Source organism: Lagopus muta, chromosome 13, assembly GCF_023343835.1.
Source record: "Lagopus muta isolate bLagMut1 chromosome 13, bLagMut1 primary, whole genome shotgun sequence".
NCBI lineage: Eukaryota > Metazoa > Chordata > Aves > Galliformes > Phasianidae > Lagopus > Lagopus muta.
Genome location: NC_064445.1, coordinates 1,382,745 through 1,402,542, shown reverse-complemented (window position 1 = coordinate 1,402,542; position 19,798 = coordinate 1,382,745). Strand labels below are relative to the sequence as shown.

At 48.2% G+C, this 19,798-nt stretch overlaps 1 long non-coding RNA gene across 1 annotated transcript in view; it reads left to right on the top strand.

Moving 5' to 3' along the window:
• Positions 1-9,127: 9,127 nt before the first annotated feature.
• Positions 9,128-19,798, top strand: part of LOC125699635 (uncharacterized) — a 24,299-nt gene continuing 13,628 nt past the window's right edge. Inside the window, exons 1-3 of the long non-coding RNA XR_007379635.1 lie at positions 9,128-9,240; positions 10,116-10,366; positions 14,440-14,608. This is a non-coding gene — a long non-coding RNA (uncharacterized LOC125699635). The remainder of the gene's footprint in view (positions 9,241-10,115; positions 10,367-14,439; positions 14,609-19,798) is intronic.

The window sequence follows — 19,798 nt, the reverse complement described above, 5'->3', positions numbered from 1 at the left end:
CAGCACGGCAGTTCTGACAGCACCACCCACGGCACCTGCAGAACTGCTCTGCTGAAGTTCTTCACGCTGAAGCTGACCCAGCTGCAAAGCGGGGATGGCTTTCAGCTGTCCCAAACAGAAGGATGTTTGTTGTCTGGGCTTTTGTAAGAGCTGGCTGAAATAATACAGTCAAAACCCTCTTGGGTGATCACTCCAATTCTGTGCTACTGCTCCTAAGGGAGCTCAGTGCTAGGACAGGGCAGTGGTGTGAACCTGGAGGACAGAGATCTTGCCTGTGCTGCGTATCAGTTTCCTATGTGTGTTATCATGCAGGCAGGGAGCGAGGAAGAGGGTTTTTTGCTGATAAACCCAAATATACTCTAGGGATTTTGCAGACAGTTATACTGGTTACAGAGGTGCTTTCCCCATAGATTTACCCTCATTATATAGGTAACACTTCAGTTTGCATACCATGCTGGGAATTGCTCCTGTTCTGGTTTGGCTCACCAGAAACTTTTGCTTCCAGGATGACCTGTAGGAAAGGAGAGCTGTGCTCCTGCAAAATGCCACGGGCAATAAAGGGGGAGTTGGAACCCAGGGCAGGACACACATAATGCAGGGAGATCTGCAGCACCGCTCACCTTGCTGTCCTCTGCCTCAGCAGTGAGAAGGATCCCCTGGGCTCTGTGCAGCCACCAGCACAGCCTGGGGTTGGGAAGCTGTGGGGATTCAATTGTTATTGCTATAATAATATTATTCAATGTGTTATATAAAAATAATACATAAGGCTTTTAATACCTATATATTACATATGATACGTGCAGCACATAGCAGGTAACACACATATGTTATATACCACATTATTATATTTATGCATGCATGTTATAATCATTTATTTATAGGACTGCAAACCAGGAAGCGAAAAGCAGATGTGGATGTTGAAGGGCATGAATGTGTTATTTATTCTAAACCCCTTTCTATCAGATAACAGAAAGAGGAAAGCTGACAAGCATTTCAAAATGCGCTGCTTCCAGCTCTCCCCCCTCCAGTGATGGGAATCATTCCTGCCTTGGAGGACTACAATTAAAACAGCCATAGGGGAAAGGTAACAAGTGGGTGTCCTGGGAGAAATAATTCTGGAGTACCTGGCGGTATTTTTGTGTTTTGGAGCTGTGAACCCTTGGCAGCACAGCCCAGGCTTTATGCACCCCAGCTGAATCCTTGGCCCCCAGAACTGAGTGACAGTTTTTCCCCCAAGAAAATGCTGCTGCCAGTGCAGCCACAGGCAGTCAGCCAATGGAGCGGTTGTTTTCTCATCTTTGCTGTTTGCTTCTAAAGTTCTCTTCTTTCAGCAGAAACTAGGAAGGAAGAAACATGTCTTACACTGCTGTTGCACTCCACAGCCTCTGAGGAGCATTTTCCATGCCACTAAAAATAGGTTTATCCATTGGCTGGGCTGAAACTTTTTTGCTGTCCTTCCCAGTTCCAAATCCCCCAACACGGTACCTCTGGCTTTTTGGAGTGAATGAAAGAAAAGGAGGGAGGGACGAGGAGGGAATGCTTACTTATTTGTCATAGCACGATGGTTTTAATTGCTTTGCCTGCTTTGTCCAAGAGGATTGCAAAAGGTCTGCTTCTAAGGGTGCCTGTGTAGCTGTAAGTAACCTGTGCTCTATAGCAGCTCCAGCACTCCTGCACATGTTTCCTTACCTGCCCACATCCTGAATGCATCCCATTGTGCCTTTGGGAGCACTGTGCTTGTTTCCAGCAGTGCTCCTTGAGGACCCAACTCAGTGTAAATGTCACACAAATGAGAGGGTTTGCAGAGCTCCGTGTGAGGATTCAGCTCTTCGTGCGCTGCTGCAAGGAATGGAATCACAGAACCACCGAGGTTGGAAAAGACCCAACAAGGTTCACCCAGTCTAAGACTTTTCCCACTTCCCAGTGCCAGATCATCGTATCAAAGGAGCCAGGTCAGCTCTGCAGTGATCACCTGCCAGCTATGGCAACCCATACCCACCTATTATTGGCAAGCCAATTAGAAGAAGAGTGCTAATGAAAGCCACGATCCTGGCATGTAGCACTGCACCCTCAGGATGTTGCCTTTGAGAACCTACATGAATACAGTAGCTGGCTTTCAGAAAATGAGGCTTTCAACCTGTGCTGGACCAGTGGGGCATCCCCCACACCTCATGCTTTTTGTCAGGTTTTGTAGCTTTGAAGAGGCTGGCTCTGCTGTGGAAAGTTCATGAAACCAGTGTGGGAAGATCCATGGTTCTGAGTTCAGCTATTTGCATCTTTGCATTGCTTCCTCTCTGCAAAACAGGCCAGAGGAGTTCCCACCTGTTGTGTGATGCTGCCTACAGGCACTGGAGCACACAGCATGCTTTTGGCATGCACAGAAAGGCAGAGGAGAAGGCACTGAGAAGACTGGAAGGAAAACAACGATGCGTCAGCAGCCACTGGTGCACCGATGTCCTGAATGCTGTCTGTGATGCTGTGGGCTGTGAAGTGAAAGGCAAACGTTTTCATGTGAACTGGAACACAAAAACAGAGCACTGATTCCACGGGGGGATTCCCAAGGCTGGAAAATACCCTCCCAGCAGCCATGAGCCCCTCCACTCCTGTCCTTCATCGTGCTTCCCCTTTCACTTCAGCTGGGCAGACAGCAGCAAATGTTTCAGCAGAGATCTCGAATAAATTGAAGAACAGGAATCAGTTGACAAGACTGAGGTCAGGCTGCTAACGTCCACAAATGAGGTGGGTACGCAAATCAAACCATGGGACAGCAAAAGTCAAAGCAGCTAAACTGACGTATTGAAGTACTGGAAGAGGCATGACACTAATGTTAATCCTATACAAAATCTGTTCCTACATCCTGCCCTAAGCCAAAGCCACCTGCAGCTGAAAGAGGATGAAATTCTTTGTAATGTTGTCCTTTAGAATCATATTCAGGCATGTAGACAAGGGGTCTGAGGCCCAAGGAGACACTGATGCTGCTGTTGACCCACAGGGCCAAGAGGAATCCAGGCTGGAAAGCACTACCCAAGACCCAGACAGGAAAGGGGGTGATGGGGTTGCAGGGGGGAGTACAGCTACACAAAGAGGGAGCAGTAGGACTGCGATGGAAACACTGTGTGGGACCACACTGCATTATAATTGGGTTCTTTCCCAAGGGAGGACTGCATTGCAGCCACTGTGCAGAGCTGCCACCATTCCAGTAGACTCATTCAGGCTGGTTGGGGGATCTGTAAGGCAAACAAAGTGCCTTATGGGCATGAACACTTATCTAGGCACATGCCCAGCTATCTGGATGTAAACCTCTTCAGAGAAAAAGAAACAAGTTTGATGACATCAGCAGCTACCACAAGGCCATTGACAGCAAAGTCATGCTCCAGCTCTGCTTGGGGGAGCTGCTGGCTGGTAGAGGGCTCCTAGCACTCCTCTTTTGCTTATAAAGACCTAGGTAAGCTGTCATTCTTGCAGTGTGTAACAAGCTGCCAAACTGCTGAACTGCTTGGACTCCACCAAAGCTGAGTACTGCTGGTTACAGTGCCAAGGCTGCTCCTTTCTGTGGGTATGGAGGGCTTCATCTGAAGTCCTGCAGAACAGCAAGCTCCCAGCAAACAGGCAGAGGAGATCTGGGGAGGGGATTGGAAAGGAGCTGTGGTGTCCCACAAAGAGGTGGATTTGGGCTTCTGAAATCGGTGGGAGGGCAGGAGCCAAAGGAATGCATGTCAGTGCTGGGGCTGCTTCCCAGCCTGGCGAATGCTGTCCTTTGCTCACATCTCATGGGGACTGTGAGCTCCATCTGTGTGCTGGAAGCAATGAGTAATGAGTAAGCCTGTACAGTTACGGGCGGTTTCGTTTGGATAGAGGAGTCAAGATTTCCTTGGCAATGGCAGTGCATTGGCCCTGTCGATTCGTTTCAGTCACAACTTCTCCTTTTGATGGTTTCTCCAGTATCTCTGTATTTAGGTCGTCTCCTTCTCTTCCCCCCCCCCCCCCCATTTTCTTGTTTAGTTTTGTCTTTCACTCACCAGACTCAGTTTTTCTGTGACAATTGAAGAGGAAATACAACACAGTATCTTCATTATGTCTACAGCTTTCTGCGGTTGTGCCATGTTTAAAGCAGACAGAGCACCCTTCAAATTCTGGGATGACAACTCAGCTACATCTGTTTTTCTTTCTTTTTATCACCTTTTTCTACCTTTTAAGATTTTTTTTCTTTAATTTTCTACCCTTAACGTGGATTATATCAAACCACCAGTTCCCTGTACTGTACTGCTGAAGTGCTGGCATGCTGCTTATTCTAGCAGAGAAATCAGCTGTGCTCGAAGTGCATCTGAGCTGTGTGTGCAAACACTAAAGGCATTAATGACAAACACCTTGCAGATGACTTCCCACGCACACTGCATGTTTAGCTAACACTAAGAAGCCAGATCACACCATTCTACACCCCCTGAGGAACCAAGCATCTCTCACACTTCTGCCTGCCTTATAAAATTCAGGTTTTGTTGCTTTCAAATGAAAACCTTTAAGAATATTTGGGAGATTTGGCAGAAAAACCTTTGAGATTATAGAATCATAGAACCATAGAATGGCCTGGGTTGTAAAGGACCACAATGCTCATCTAGTTTCAACCTCCCTGCCACAGGCAGGGTCACCAACCACCAGACCAGGCTGCCCAGAACCACATCCAGCCTGGAGGTTGGAATAATGCCTTTTCATCTAAAACTGTTGGGTGGGTTCCATGTGTAGGACATCCCAAGAATTAGTTAAAGAGAAAGCATTCAGAAAGCTGGGCTGAGAGTATGCTTTGTTTCTCGTCCACCCTGAACTCAGTGGAGATGCCTTTTGGTCACAGGGCATGGCATACAGCCCTGTAATAGAAGCAGCTCTCCTGCCTCCTGGGCAGCAGTGCAGAGCAAACAGCAGCGTGCCGTGGGCTCCGGCTGTGAACCAGCAGAGCGCTTTGCATGCAGCTGCTGCAATTTCTCCTTTCAGGCCAGACTATCAGGCTGTGTCTGTCTGTGGGTTTTGGTTTGCTTGTCTGCTTGGCTTGCTGAGCTGTAATGAAGCCCTTTGGGGTGTGTTTTTCTGTTTGCTTTTTGTAAGCAGAACGCAGACATTTCCCAGACCTGCAGGCAGTTCTCAGGTTCCTCTTCCACACCGACGTCACCCCCATCCCTACTTCTCAACATCTTTGCGCATAGATAAAAACAAGTTTAGTCACTGTAGATGATAGAGCTGATTGCCTTGGGGAGCTTCTCTCACGTACTCACAGAGCAGCCGTCCTTTCTTGAGAAAGATGAGGCAGTTTTTTTGTTTTTAAATAAAACAACCCTGGTTTGTAGTCAAGGAATGCATGGCGATGTGAGAACTTTGCTCAGCAGAACAAAGGTGTTGGGGTGCAAAGATGTCAGAGGGATTCTTATTTCTCCCTTTCTGACTGGAAGGAGAACTAACAGCTGGAAGAAGTGCTGTACAGTCTGTATCAGGGATTTCAAGTTAGCTCTATTAGTGTGTATTTATTAGATTGCCACGGAGCAGAAGGCATGATGCTTCATCAGAGCAGTGTCCTGCCTTCTGTCAGCAGCCTCAGCAGATGCTTCAGAGGAAGGAAAGAGATGCCTTCCCTGGAGTGTGTGGCTGTAATGCAATATGTGTCAAAGCAGCAACCAAATTCCAGAGAGAGAATGAGAGGGGTATGGCCAGGGCTGGGGAGGGCTTCACACCACTCTGAAAGCAGCTATGGGTGACCTATGAAGGTTCAGGCAGCTCTGGCAGGTAGGAAGAGCTGTGTTCTGAAAGAGATGAGCAAATCCTGAGCAGTGAACAGAGCAGCTTGCAGGAGGCTAGAAGGACGGTGAGCTTGAGTAGTCTGGCACTGAGATGGTGCTGGGCACAGCCACCGGATGATGAAGTCTGCTTTGAGCTGCAGAGCAGGGAGAGAGAGTCAGGACAGACTTCACACACAGTCCGGCCAAACCTGCAAGCAGGAAATGTTTGCTATTTGCTGGCAATGTGGTTTCTTGTTAAAACTGGCAAAAGTAATTAAACTTATTCTCCTGAGGAGTGAATGGGTGATGGCAGAAAATATGTTATTTTTTTCTTCCTGAAACATAAATTAAAGCCAGAGGAGCTCTGCAGCTGAGAGAAGTCATCGTTTTTCTGTCCTCTATGCCAAAAGATGGAGGGAGGGCATTTAAATTCCACTGCTGTGCTGTTTAAATGGGAGCCCTTTCCCATAAAGATCTGAACTCATCTCCTCCCGTAGCCAACAGCCTCTGCTGTTAAAGCTATATTTTGAAAATTACATGTTTAAGTCTCGGCTGCCCTTCATCTCACAGCTACTTTTGCAGGCACAGCTATATATAACTTTCTTCTGAAACTGGCCCAAGGCATACGTGGCTGTTTTCCGCCCATGTGTGCTGGGGCTACAGCCAGCATATCAGCCTGTCCTTGCACTGCAGGCACTTCTGTGCCTGGTGCTGGGAGAGTGAAGCACGCTCCATTCATTGCAGCTCATGGGATTCTCCTCTGGCCCCAGGGATGGAGGCTCCTCGGGAGAGCAAAGCGAGATGCTCAGAGGAAAAGCTGAGCCCACGATGCGACCTTTCCCTCCCTCCTTTGTTTGACTCAGTGTATCTTGAACTCTTGGCAGCACAACTGGAAGAGCTGAGAAAGGAAGGGTGGAGGAGGCACCCTTCCTTTTTACAGTGAATAACCGACAGGCGCGGTACTGAGGGCAGCCTCCCTTGAGGCATGGGTGGGAGCCCACCTTGAATGCCATTGCAGACAATGGGCACCACCACGGCTGCCAGGCTCATGGCTTCCATTTGTTTAGCCTGAGCACCTCTGCAGCTGTGTTCTGAGTGGAACCTGATCTTGCCAGGATGTGTGCTGGGAGCATGGGGACTGGGCCACCTAAGCTCCCCATTAGGTGTGAAGGAGCTCTTTCCAGCTGGACTGAGGCAGGAGTTGCCCCGAGCAGTGCCAGCTCAGGGCCTCTGGCACAACTCCATGCACCCAGGTGGGAACACAAAGTGCCTGCAGCTCTTTGGTACAATCCATGGCAATGTTGGCTGTATGTTTTGGCTGCAGTTTTTCTACCTTTGCTCGATCAAAACCACTTCTAAGAAGCCCAGGTCCTTATTTCGAGCTCATTTTGGCTGCTTGGCCATGAGGTTGCTGATGGAAAGCTGATCACTGGTGAAGGCAATTGAGAGATTTCCTCATGCAAGTCACCAAACTGAGCTTTAAGAATAATACACATTTCTCTCAGCCTGTTTCTCATTAAAAGAGTAAATCTGGGCAAAAGATTGCTAACACCAGAACACCAACCAAGCAGCCGCGTGAACACAGGTTTACCTGGTCCGAATTCACTGAGCTTTTGTGAGAAATGTTTTGAGAACATTTGTTCTCAACATCTTTGCTTTGGATTAACGAGGCTTCTGTCCTCTTGTATAAACTTGTCCTGCACTCCCCACTGCCTTTATTGGTGTGACTGAGGTGTGACTGCCACAACTGGGACCCACACCGGCCCCAGATGATCCCACGGAACATAGCATGGTGCAGCTGCTGCAGCACACACTGCACTCAGAGCTCAGCTCCAGCACAACCAGCAGCGTGGCTGAAATGGTGCAGCTCCGTGCTGTGCTGCCTCAATATATTTATCACAGCACTGCGGGCAGCTTTACAGCCCACACTGTTTCATGCAGCTGTGACTGTTACTAGCTCCCGAGACAGCAGGTTGGGACCCTCCTGAGGTGTGAGATAAAGTACAGACTCGTTTGTGTACTTAGGTAACATTGTTTGAGCACCCATTGACCTTTAACGGCTCAGCATTAGGCAGGACAGCACTATTAGCTCTGTTTTGCACAAAAGGTGCAAGAAACACAAAGTACTGAGACAAAAGGCTTCTGATCTCTTGTGTTCTCGGTCTCCTTACCCACGCAGCTTTTCCCATCCGTGTTTATGCAGCTCTGCCTCTGCAGCTGCCTGCCCGAGTGAGAGAACCCTACGTGCAGAGGCTCCCTGCTCTGCAGTTTTGCTGATGGATGCAGCTGTGCCACACCAGGGTATCGCCACACAGCCCTGCAAAAAAGGTCTTCACAGATTTTAGGGCCTTTCACCCTTCATAAAACCAGAATGAGTCCAGCATACCACGGCAGTCTCAAATCACTTCCGAACAGCAGCTGGTTCTCTATCTATCCCATCTCTGTGGAAAGTCAGCTGGCATGCCATTGGGATGCACACATTGCATTGCAGGACAGGGAGACCTCCTCATTCCTGTGCTTGCTATCCCAAATCCAACAGTCACTAGGGCTGGCTCCTGTGCTGTGCCATCCTTCCTTTGCTCCGGCTGGGGCTTTTTTTCTAAGCAGTCCTGGAAAGAGTCTGAGAAGGGCTACAGCTGAGGTGGATCAAAGCCTTGTGCCAAGCACTGCTAGAGGATTTGGGGAGCTGCTCAGGTGACAGCCCTGGCACAGCTTGAGATGGCCAGGAAGAAGCAGGGACCTCACACCAGCCCCACAGCTTTGTCAGAAGCTGCTCAGGGCTTGGCTCTTGCTGCTGCCAAAGCTGTGGTTGATGGCTCCTGCAGTGGAAATCCACGTTCCTCCCAGCCTCCCCCCTGCTTTTGCAGGGCCTCCTCACTACGTCAGCCGTGCAGTGGGCTTAGAGTACAACAGTGTGCAGCAGGCTGCAGAGCTGGACTGTGGGAGGTGAAGATTGCCATCAAAAACTGTCACCAGGTGTGTCCTGTCTCTGTGCTCAGAGGAAGCCAGGGAGATTTGCTGAGGGTCAGCCTCACATTTACAAGGCCACATTCTCTCAATGCGGTCAACAGTGGTGGTGGTGGTGAGGAGAACGAAGAGGCATCCACTGTGCTGACAGAATGTTGGTTTACTGTAAAGGGAAGAAGGGTTTTTAGGGGCCTGCCAAAAGGAAGCTTGATGGAACAGTGACTCAATCTCTTGTATAGAAGTCTGAGAGGCTTCAGGACTGCACAGGCAAAGCCTCATAGCAGTGACATTTGGCAGCAGCTGCATCCAATTACAAAATCGCTATGCTAATTATTGTGCTAGCCCATAATAGCCCTGAGCAGCCTCACCTGGGCCCCCCCACACTTGTCCATGGCTCTATTTAAGCTCAGGCCAAGGTTCTCAGCTCTTTCTTGCCCTTGGTGCAGCCATGCTCATCTCCAGCATCGCCTCTGGTCACACTGCTAGGATTGATATCAGCTGTGCAGTGCAGGTACCTTGCCTTGGGGAGAGTCCTTGGAGAGTTTGTAGGGGTTCTGTTAGGGCCCAAAGGAGCACTCTGTGCTTGAATAGCAATCAACACCATCATACTTCAGAAAAATGCAGAGTTGGTCATTTCCATTGCTTCAGGCACGCAGCAGAGCTTTGGGCTCCTTTAGTTACCAAGGAGAACTGGGTATGGATATGGTATGATTGTTTTAGTTGCCTGTTCTCAGAGATAAACTTTGCCATTTTGTCTGTTTTTCTCTGGGGACTAAAGGGAAACCCTAAATGACTAACTAGCATCTAAGGTTATGTAAGCTGTGTCACGTGCTCTGTTTAGAGCTAATGAAATGTTGAGATCAGAACTGCCTACAGAGTTCAGGCAGCAGAAATACAAGAGGCTGTAGGATCTTGGTTTGGGATTTAAGGTCCTAATTTCCACCTAGGTGAGCTGTTAAAAGCCTTTTGAGCCTAGCCTGGTATACCTGGGTTGAGAGTCAGAGCAGGAACTGAGCACTGTACTCCTTCAATGCTGTGCCCTTAGAACAGCTGTGCAACTGCTGTTCTTCCTTACATCTATGATACAGCTGGTGATGGGCTTCTTTCCCTGCCAACATCTGACCCACTTCTTGTTCTATGGCAAACATAGGCTGTGGAGTTCATTTCAGCTTCGTATGCTTGTATTTAGAGGGTTAATTACAATTATGACTTATTATCTTCTGGGGCCCGCTTGCTATTTTAAGATTATTTTTCAGCTTCAAGCCCAGGCTAAATGAACTTTCCCTTGCTGCACACATGTGTTCAGAACAGGAAGGAACTTGACTTTGTCAAAATTTATTTCCCTTTTAACCTAATTATGTGACTATTTGTAACAATGAGCTTCAGTTCCATTTCAGATACTAACGCATCTTCTGCAGGCAATTATTTGCCTCAGGCTACAGTGTCTACTACTGAAATTCAGTGAAATGAAAGAATTTGTACATACAGCATTCAACATGGATTATTGAAGTCTGTTCCTGTCTTGAACTGCTTGAACGGCAGAAGACGTGGAGCTGGAAATAAGATGTGTGTGGGACTACTCCAAAACTGCCAGTTTCCCCCATGCTTCTTGCTCTGTGCAGCTGCAGTTGTTAAAGGTAATGCCAAGCTCTTCCAGCTGCAGACCCAGTGTGGTGATGCCAGTCAGAAAATGGTGGCCAAGGTGGGCTGGGGGTGGTGGGAATGGAGGAAATGGCAGCAGCGGTGCTCCCAGCAGCAAGGAGGGGGCCATTGCTTGCTGTGTGTTCACCCAGGTGCTGCTCTGAAGCCATTTGCCCTCAGCTGCTGCTCGCAGAGCTCTGTTGGGGCAGAAGGTCTCCTGTGGCCATCTTAGCAGCCCCGTTGTGGCAGAGGGGAAGCAGTGCGTGTCTGCAGATGGGGCTGCCTGTGGTCAGGGCTCACCCCCTCCAGCAGCCCCTGTGCCTCAGCGACGGTTTCGGAAGGAAGCAGTCTGTTAACTGAACCCATGGGCGCTTCTTGTTTTTGTCAGCCCACGCAGTATGACAGCCCTATATATATGTGACAGCTGATGCTGCCCTCCATGTAGCTCTCCTGGCAACAAAGATGTCCTCCTTTCCACCTTCCTTCTCTTGCTCTTTGCTGCCTTCCCCACATCTTCCCTTTCCCAGTCCTCAAATCCCTCCATCTCTTATTTCTTTCCTTCTAACCAGTCCTCCAGTCTTTTCACCCCCTTTGGTGCTGTAGACCTCGCCTTACACAGGCAGGACACCCTTATCTTTACATCGCCCACTTGTTTCCAGTCCTGCTTCTGCAATGCTGGCTCTCATTTGCTTTCCGTTTCATTTCCTTTACCTCTCTTCTATGTTTTCTTTTTGTCACTGAAAGTTTTTGTTGTTCTCTAGAGAAGTCTTTATCCCTCACAACAACCTCCAATTTCAGGCCTATACCTGAGACCACCTTTTCCATCCAGCTCTTCTTTCATTCTTTCTCCTTCCAATCCTTCTGCTCTTGGTATGGAATTAAAATGTTTTTTTCCAGCTGCCAATCATGTCTTGAACAACAGATACTGTCTGCTCTTAATTGGTCAGGACTGTGCTTAATTAGAAAAGAGAAAACCCTATGATATGATGGTGATGCTAGGAGGTCCAAGCAAACCACTGGTACTTTCAATTTGGAATGACGTAATGACTTTCTAAGAGGTGTGAAAGCTGGAAGGGCAGAAAGAACTTTGTTCTTGCAAACCTCAAAGAATAAATCACTTGCTTTGGGTTTACCTTTTAACAGGTGGTTCTTGTCTCACTTTTAACCACTTGTGTGTGTGCCTGGGAGCTGAGTTCCACATCAGCTTTCACGTGAATCCGGGGGTCTTTCACATTGCCCCTTCTCTTAATATTCCTGATCAACTCTCTTCCATTATGAACATGTGAGTACTTCAGCCTTCTTAAGTAATAACCACTCTGTCCATCTGGTTGCAGAAAACACTGAAAAACTCTCCTAGAATGGCTGAGTTTCCTTTTGGGATGATGATGCTCTGGTTCAGGGGATTCATAAGGAAAGTCATCAAGTGCTTTCTGTGCCTTTTTCAAGAGCCTTACTCTAATTCCCAGCATCTTTAGGTGTGTAATTGAGTCTCTGCCCCTGCAGTGGAAATGCTAAGTTGGGGTTTGAAGCAGTGATGGAGCACTGGTGGGAAGGCAGGGCCAACCCAGGGGAGCTCAGGTGCATGCAATGCACTGAGTGATGGAAGGGATGGAGCCAGGATCCACCCCTGCCCAGCCCTCATTTAAGGGTTGGTGGTGGAGGTGGGGGCATCTCTTGCTGGAGATCCCTGCCTGTCCGAGGCCTCCCGAAGGTAAGCAGCTCTTTTCCTTCATTTCTGCATCTGTGGCTGCTGCATTTGGGCTTGTTCTCATTTGCTTTAGCCAAAGATTTTGCCACCCTGCTATTATCACCCCATTACAGCATTACACCACCATAATAACTAAGGGTATTATTGTCAAAGAATGACTCTGAACTGCAGGGAGGCTGCTGGAAGGCAGGTGCAGCTGGAGCATTGCTCCTAGATCTGCTTGAGGATCTGGAAAACAGTGGCTTCCCAGCTGTGTGGCTGCTCAAGTCAGAGCTTTCTCTCATTTTCCTTCCTGCACACATGATGGCAGTATGTGCCTTACACAACACTGGCAGTATTCAATTTTAAAAACAGAGTGAAAACTTCTAATCCTTCTTCTGTATGGTGGCTTGCGAGAAATGAAAACTATTTCTTCCACCGTGCTTAAAATCTCATCTTCCTTTCCTCTATAAAAATGCAATTCATTCCTAGCTGAAGGTGATGCAATGGGAAAAGCCATTTGGGGCTTTGGAGCAGCAAACGTTTTGTCAAAGGGACGTGTCAGGGGAGGGCCAAAAGCAGCTCAGAGGGAAGCACCTTCAGGAGCAGCTGTAAGGAAATAAATCCTGGCTGTGAGCATCGTTAGGATTTGAAGTGCCTCACATTGGCCTGGAGAGGAAGATTTCAGATGAGCTGAGTTGTTTTTTTGTTTTTTGTTTTTTTCTGAAGGCCCCTTAATGGTTGTTTTTCCTTATTTCCTCCACTCACAGGGTCCCATGGGTACCAGCAGTATTTTTCCTCTAAAAGCACCCTCAGCTTTCTGTCAGGAGATGAATTTGTGGAAGGAAACCCTCAGCCCCGCATATTTTTTTTTTTTGCTTCTGATTGCATCTTCCTTCCGTGTCCCACGGCTGCCCTCTGCTGCTGCTCCCAGCAGGACCAGGATTCCGGTGTCAATTAGCAGTTTTGGGTCCAGCCCTCACAGCTGGGCTTCTGGTTTTGTTGCCAATCTGTTGCCACGAGCTTGACCATTACCAAGGGCAGATTACAGCCCTGCTTCTCTAAGCAGCAGAGAAAAACTGGCCATGTGGATGCAATCATTTGTCACTGGGGAATGCTCTTCTCGTAAATAGGTCCCGATAAACCCAGGAGCATCTTTGACCACGCTCAGTGATCAGACTTTTACAATGATTACCTTATAAAATAAAGGTTCAGAGAGATGTTTGCAGGGACAAAAGAATAGGAACCGTTCATGTTCTGCTCTTCAGAATGTTCTTTGGGAGAGGCAGCTGAAGACCCAGAAATGCTGTGAACAGGCAGGTCTTAGCAAAGTGCTTTCAGCCTCATAGAGGTTCACTGGAGAAGCCCTACTCCAAATGGCAGTAAATGCAGAACCAGAAGTAATTCCCAGGTGTTTCCTGCAGGGTGTATTGCTGTAGTGCCCCTACAATGAGATGAGCAGGAGAGGAGATGGGGAGTGCGCACGTTCTGGGAATTCATGCAGATCTGATGCTCCCACATGGCCTTGACTGACTTCGATGAAAGGGGGAAGTTTCAGGTCTCCTTGATGGGAGAAAATAATTGAAATTAATTGGAATTAGTGTCGTAGTAAGCATGCAGTAGGATAGCAACCCAGAGAATTCCTGCTGGGAGGTGGTTCTTTAGGAATTACTGTGCATGTGCAAGTAGTGATGGAGCGGCAACGGTCTGCCCTCTTGGGCCACGTTGCATCATTGCATGTGGGGTCTCAAGAAAAACTGGACCCAGGAGTGTCTGCCCTGCAGGAGAGCTTCAGCATGTGATGGCTGAGGGATGCAAACAAGTGACTCAACGTGGTTTAACCTCTCTTCTGAGTTCGTGCCTTAAGTTCCAGATTTTTCCTTCCTGTCTGTCCTGCACCACTTCCCCCTTCTGCCCCGTTATCTTTTCTCTCCAGCTAGTGCTCTCCTTGCCTTCTCCTTTGCCTGAACTCACCTGGCATTTTCATACCTTTCTCCTGTTCTCCCCTTCTGTTATTGCTTCTAACCTCTATTTCTTTGGGGACATAGGAAGACTTCAAGCTCTTTCTCTTCAACCTTTTAATCTGATGGAAGCATTCGAGACATCTGTCCAACCTGTGTTAGCAGATGTCAGGCTTAGTTCTGATTCCTTAATGCAGGGTAATGCATTTAACTGGGTAAAAATCAAACTAGGTGGCTGAGAGGTGACTTGAGGAGATGCATTTTGGGAGCATGATTCGCCAGGCAGAATCTGGTTGGATTTCCAGGACTAAATTAATCTCCGAAGATGGGATAAGACCATAAGCAGGGCCCAGGAGCAGCTGACATCTCTGTGCAAAGCAACACGGACCCAGATGCTGGCTGTTATCCTGTTCCTTTCCAGGATCCTCCAACAGACAGTGGGCAGAGAAGCATTGTGATGACTCTCCTCCCTGGCCCCATCTCATCAGTCCTGCAATGTGTGCAAGGAGTCATGCTGGTCTGCAGACCTCGCATGGTATCATTCAGTGACCACATCCCATAGCGCTGAGCATCGTGCCTTTGGAGGGGAGGTAAGGAGACAGCTGCTGGCTGTGGAGGGGCCACTTTGAGACACACATGCTTTTAATGTTCACAAAGGCTGGAAGGAAAAGATGGCCTATTGTCTTTTGAGCTGGAATGCTCTGCGTTATTGTTTGTCACACTGTCTAATGAGCTATTGCAGTGATGCCTTAGAGAACTGGGAGAGGGACGCTGGAGAACACTTATCCTAACCTCAGCTCTCACTTGAAATGAGCACCAGGGCCTCAAAGACCAAAGACAGACAGTGACACTGTCTAAATTCTTCATATTTTGTTGGTGTTTTGCTGACATTTCATGTTCACAATGAGATGACTGAGCAACTGAAGTAAAAACCCAGCACACTTGGGCACTTGCAGACAAGCAGTGTCTGGCTGCCTCCTTCCTGCTGCTAGATGGAGGTGTTGGCCATCAGAAGGGGGAATAATGTGATGTTATCAGCATTCAGCTGCAGCAGTGCTTGCGTGTGAAGCCCTGTGCTAAGGGCAGGTGGTGGTTTGCTGCTTCGTGAGTCTGAACTGCAGGTGTGCAGACTTGACACTCGATGCCTTGTTGTTGTGTTGGTTTTTTGTTGTTGTTTGAGTGCTCAAAGCAGCATCTGGGGGGCTTTCATTGCTTCTTAAAGGAAAAGCTGTTATATTCCCATGGTTGGTTGGAAAAACACCCTATAAAAGCAGTTTCAATTTTGATTTATAAATAGAGTGTGCATGGAACAGGCATCTCAGCGTGGCTTCTGAACTAGGGCTCCATTCTTCCAAGTCTGTGATAGCTCCAGGACAGCTCAGCAGAGCTCTCTAAAGGTGACTTTTCCCTTTGGTTTTGAGTCAGCTTCAGTCCCATCTGCGGCACAGCTCGATCTGAGCAAAAGCAAGCAGTGGGGTTGTGGTCGTTCAGAAGCAAGGTAAAGTGTGTAGGATGCTGTGTGAGGCCAAGAAGGTGCATATCTTGAAAGGATGGGTTTCACACTGGAGGAGACTTTTATTTTTTAAACAGATCCATCTTAAACATCCAGTTGATTCTGTGTGTTTGGCATCCAGTTTCTTGTAGCAGCAAGAAGGTATTTAAATCATGACCTTTCCCCCTTTGCCAGCTTTCTCTGCTGTCCTGAGAGAGAGTTGCTATGGAAATCCAACTTTGCCAGGCTGTATGTACGGGATTAGGGCTTGACTATGAGTTGAGAAACAAAGGGAGCTGGCTTGTCTTCTCCACCCTATCCTCCCTCCCCCTTGCAGAAAAGGCTTTTTATCCAAAGACACATCTTCAGCAGCGCTCTCTTATAATCAAAATTCCTTCCCTGATTTCCTGCTCGAGGCACAAAACGACAACATGAACCAATGCTCCGTTGCTATGGTGCTGGGAATAAATGGCCTTTTCTAGGATGGTCTCCAAAATGTGACTGGAGCTTGCTGGTTAACTCAGTAATTCAATCCCTGGATTATCTGCATCCCTTTACATTTTGATTTATCCTGTGTTCCCGTAGCTGAAATGTTTTCTGTGTGCAGATGAAGCTTCCTTCCTCACTTTTCATGTTCACGTGAAAATGTGAAGAGGGTAGCACCAGCCAGAAACAAGCTGACTACCAGTGTGTTCGTCCCTGAGAAGTGGCAACCTGACAACCTGTGACCACTTGATCTGGGGCTGTTGTGTGAAATCCTGTGGCTTCACCACTGCAGTATTGGCTGGGGGGATGGAAGGGTTTGAATTTCTTCTCCAAAAAGAGTGGTCAGGTGCTGGAATGAGCTGCCCAGGGAGATGGTGGAGTCACTGTCCCTGGAGGGACCAAGAAATGTTTAGATGTAGTACTAAGAGACGTGGTTTATTGGGAAATATTGGTGACTGGATCATGTTCAATGGTTGGACTGGATGATCTTGGAGTTCTCTTCCGACCTTGGGGATTCTGTGATTCGGAGGCACTGTTTTCCTTAGCACTGTGAAATAGCTGGGGCAGGAGGGCTCTTGGCATGGTGTGAGCTTGCAGCCCAACTGTGCTGCTCTGTGCAGGGCAAGCTGTGACCTTGGGCTGCACAACATGCCTCGATCTGATAAGCACCCCATGGCTCTGGCTTGGTGTTACACAGCTGAGAGGTGCAGCTTTCATCAGCTCTGCTCAGGCCCTGGAGTCCCCTCCCTGCCCTCAGCCAAGCACCTTAGCAATTAGCTGGCTACATTCTTCCTCCAAGTGTCCTCTACCATATCTCTGGAACTCTGTAGTTGAAGCCATCCAGTGTAATGTCAATGATAGACAGATACCAGACCCTGTCTCTGGTCTCTATCCACCGCAGTCATGCACAGCTATGGCAAAATGAATATATTTATATATGCTTATGTTTTCATGAGGGCACAGTGAAATATGCTCTTTTGCTTTAAACTCTGCAAGAAAAGGAAGTAAACTTGATGCCTGATCCTTGCCCAGAGCCCTCAGGTTTCTTGCTGTAGCAGCCAAGGGAGACCAAGCCAGTAAAAATATATCCTGTGCAAGGCATTGGTCTCACCCCTCTCCAACTGCAACTGTCTGCTCAGCTTCAGCAGACAAAATTTCCCTCCTGGAGCAGTGGGACGGAGTGGTTTTTATGAGGAACTGCTTTAAATCTGTTATCCATCTCCTCCAGGTGGAACATCCAGCAGAAGAGCAGGGGAAGGAGCAGCACTGACAGCAGTGGCTGCTGCTCTCAAAGCCCTGTGATGTAGATTTCCTGTTTCAAGTACTGACACTGCTGTAGTGCTGCTCACAGTCAGCAGATAGAGACTGCTTTGAATGGTGGCAGAGCAAAGCAGCACAATGTGAATCATTGTGGTTGCACAGAGATTGGGTCTTCTGTTGGCATTAGCAGAGGTTGAGTTCTCCTGGTCAGGGAGGCATCCAGAGAGCACCTGGGAAGGGGGCCCTGATCGCTCATTTCCCAAACAAACCCCTGGTTGGGGCTGAGCCTCTCTTGCCTCGGATTCTCCCTAAGCACAGACAGGAAGACACAGACAGAGTCTGCTTCAGAGTCGTTGTCTTCTCCCACGCATAAAAAAAGTCATTCTGTGGAACCAAAGGGTAATTCTGGCTCTTGCTGTAAACTGCTCACACCACAAATATCTTTGCATTATCAGCCACTCATCCCATACATCTGCTGCCTAGATTGTCTCGTGGCATTTCCTTTTTTCTCGGGTGTCTGTATATTCCTTTTTGTGCTCTGATATTCAGTGCATACTTTCCCATAGCACTCCCTGTGCTGCAGCATGTTTCCCCTATTGGGAACAGGCATTTAGCTAGCTCTGTGAAACCTCTTCCATTCTGCAGCCTGGGACCCCCTGCTCACAAAGCCCTTGCTATCCTACGTCTCTCCTTGCACCCTACACGTGTGTTTATCTTCACCTGATTAAGGCTCATCTGCTGCAGAGTTTCTGCAGATGTTTCTTTATTTAAACCATGCTGTATGAAGGGAAGGAAAGGAGACCCACAGAGGAAGGAGGTGTGTTTCATAGGATCACATTTATCCCGAGGTGGCTCTGATGCCAGGAAAACACTCACATCGTTCATAATTTGTCTCATTTGTTCTTCCCTCCAGCTCCCCCCTCACAAAAACACCAACAGGAATTCCTTGCTTCCTCGCTTGCTAATTAAATCTCCTTGCCTGCAATAAACCACGAAGGTCTATCAATGAGGCAGTATGCGGTCGAATGATGGTTGGAACAGCTCAGCAGGAAATTTGGTAGGAAAATACGACTTCAGCAGCTTAGCAGGTTTATTTTTAGGGCTCGTGAGCTTGTTTAACTCACAGATGCAAACTGCCGGATCGCTATTGTTGTCGGATGGCTCTGGTCCTGCAGGGCTGTGATTCACTGCAATGGCTTTGGCAACAGGCAGTGATTTTTCTTCCCTCCCGCAGCCCAAGATGCATGATTGCATCTTGTTTGGAAAACTCCTTTCCAGCTCGCTCTGGTTAAAAACCCCTGTTTGCAATCAAAGAAAACCAAAAAACCCCCTTGGATTGCAGAACTGTTTGCAAAGCACCTGATGTGTGGAGTTCTGGTGCTTTGTGGGTGGACCTGGGCTGTGCTGTTGGCTCTCAGGGCTGCACAGGTGTGAGCCAAGGACAGGAGGAAACAAGGGGCCGTGTTAGCTCAGTGCTGAGCCTGGGCCAGCAGCCCCTGCTGAGAGCTGGGATTTATGGGGGTTGGAGCACAGTGCTGCTCTGAGCTCAGGTGGGGCTGGCTGCCCCCCACCCCACACTTGGCAAGTGGATGTAAATCCTGAGGAAGGCTCAGATCTGCGTGCTGCTTGGGGAGATGCAGTCCTGATTTCAGAGCACAACCTCTCTACGCTCCTCCAGCCCCGCTCCTCCCAAATCCTAACCCTCCTCTGTAGTGTAAGCAACTCCTAGAAATCACTGAATTAATTATGAGATGCACAAGTGCATATACACTAATGACCTTGAATGTTTTCCTGTGATTGCTTCTCACCTTTCTGCCTTCACAATCCTTTAAGACCTCGTATGAAATCAGATCCCAGCTGACATGTATGGAGAGCAGCTCTCTGGCCACATCCCCTAGAGATGAGCAAACTTCTGGGCACGTCTTTGTGCTCTGAAGCAGTGTGGGGTGGTCTGTGCTTTGCAGAGCAGCAGTGGAGCTGTGTAGGGATGCATCACCCTGCAGACTATTGCTGTTAGTTGAATTATACCTGGTACAATAAGAAGCTGATGTAGTCAGCTTGCAGCACAACACTCCTGCTTATCACAGGGTTATCTTGGTTTAAGTGTTGGTGAATTGGGAACTGAAGTGTCTCTTATGGGGCTCTATTTGGGTAACTAAATGAGTTTTCTGTTTTGTTTGTTTTACCCTGAAGGGAATTTGCTCATGGTGAGTTTCAGTGCAGCACCATGTCCTTCAGCCTGTCGCTAAAGGGTTGGAGCACACCAAATCTGAGGCTCTGATGCTGGGTAAATCCACATATGATTGAAAAGCCTTACACAGACAAAATGCCCGGATCTGTGACTTCTGCATCCAGGTCTGGCTCATGGCCGTGGCAGTCTCACACATACAAGGACTCCTCCTGAACTCAGGCAATTGTAAATGCATCCTGACACTGCTTATCCACATCCCTTTTTTCTTTGGCCTTGTAACTGTACTCGAGCTGTCCTGCTGTGGCTGACAAGGATAAGGTGATAACTGTCCCTCCTAGCTGCAGGCCCACC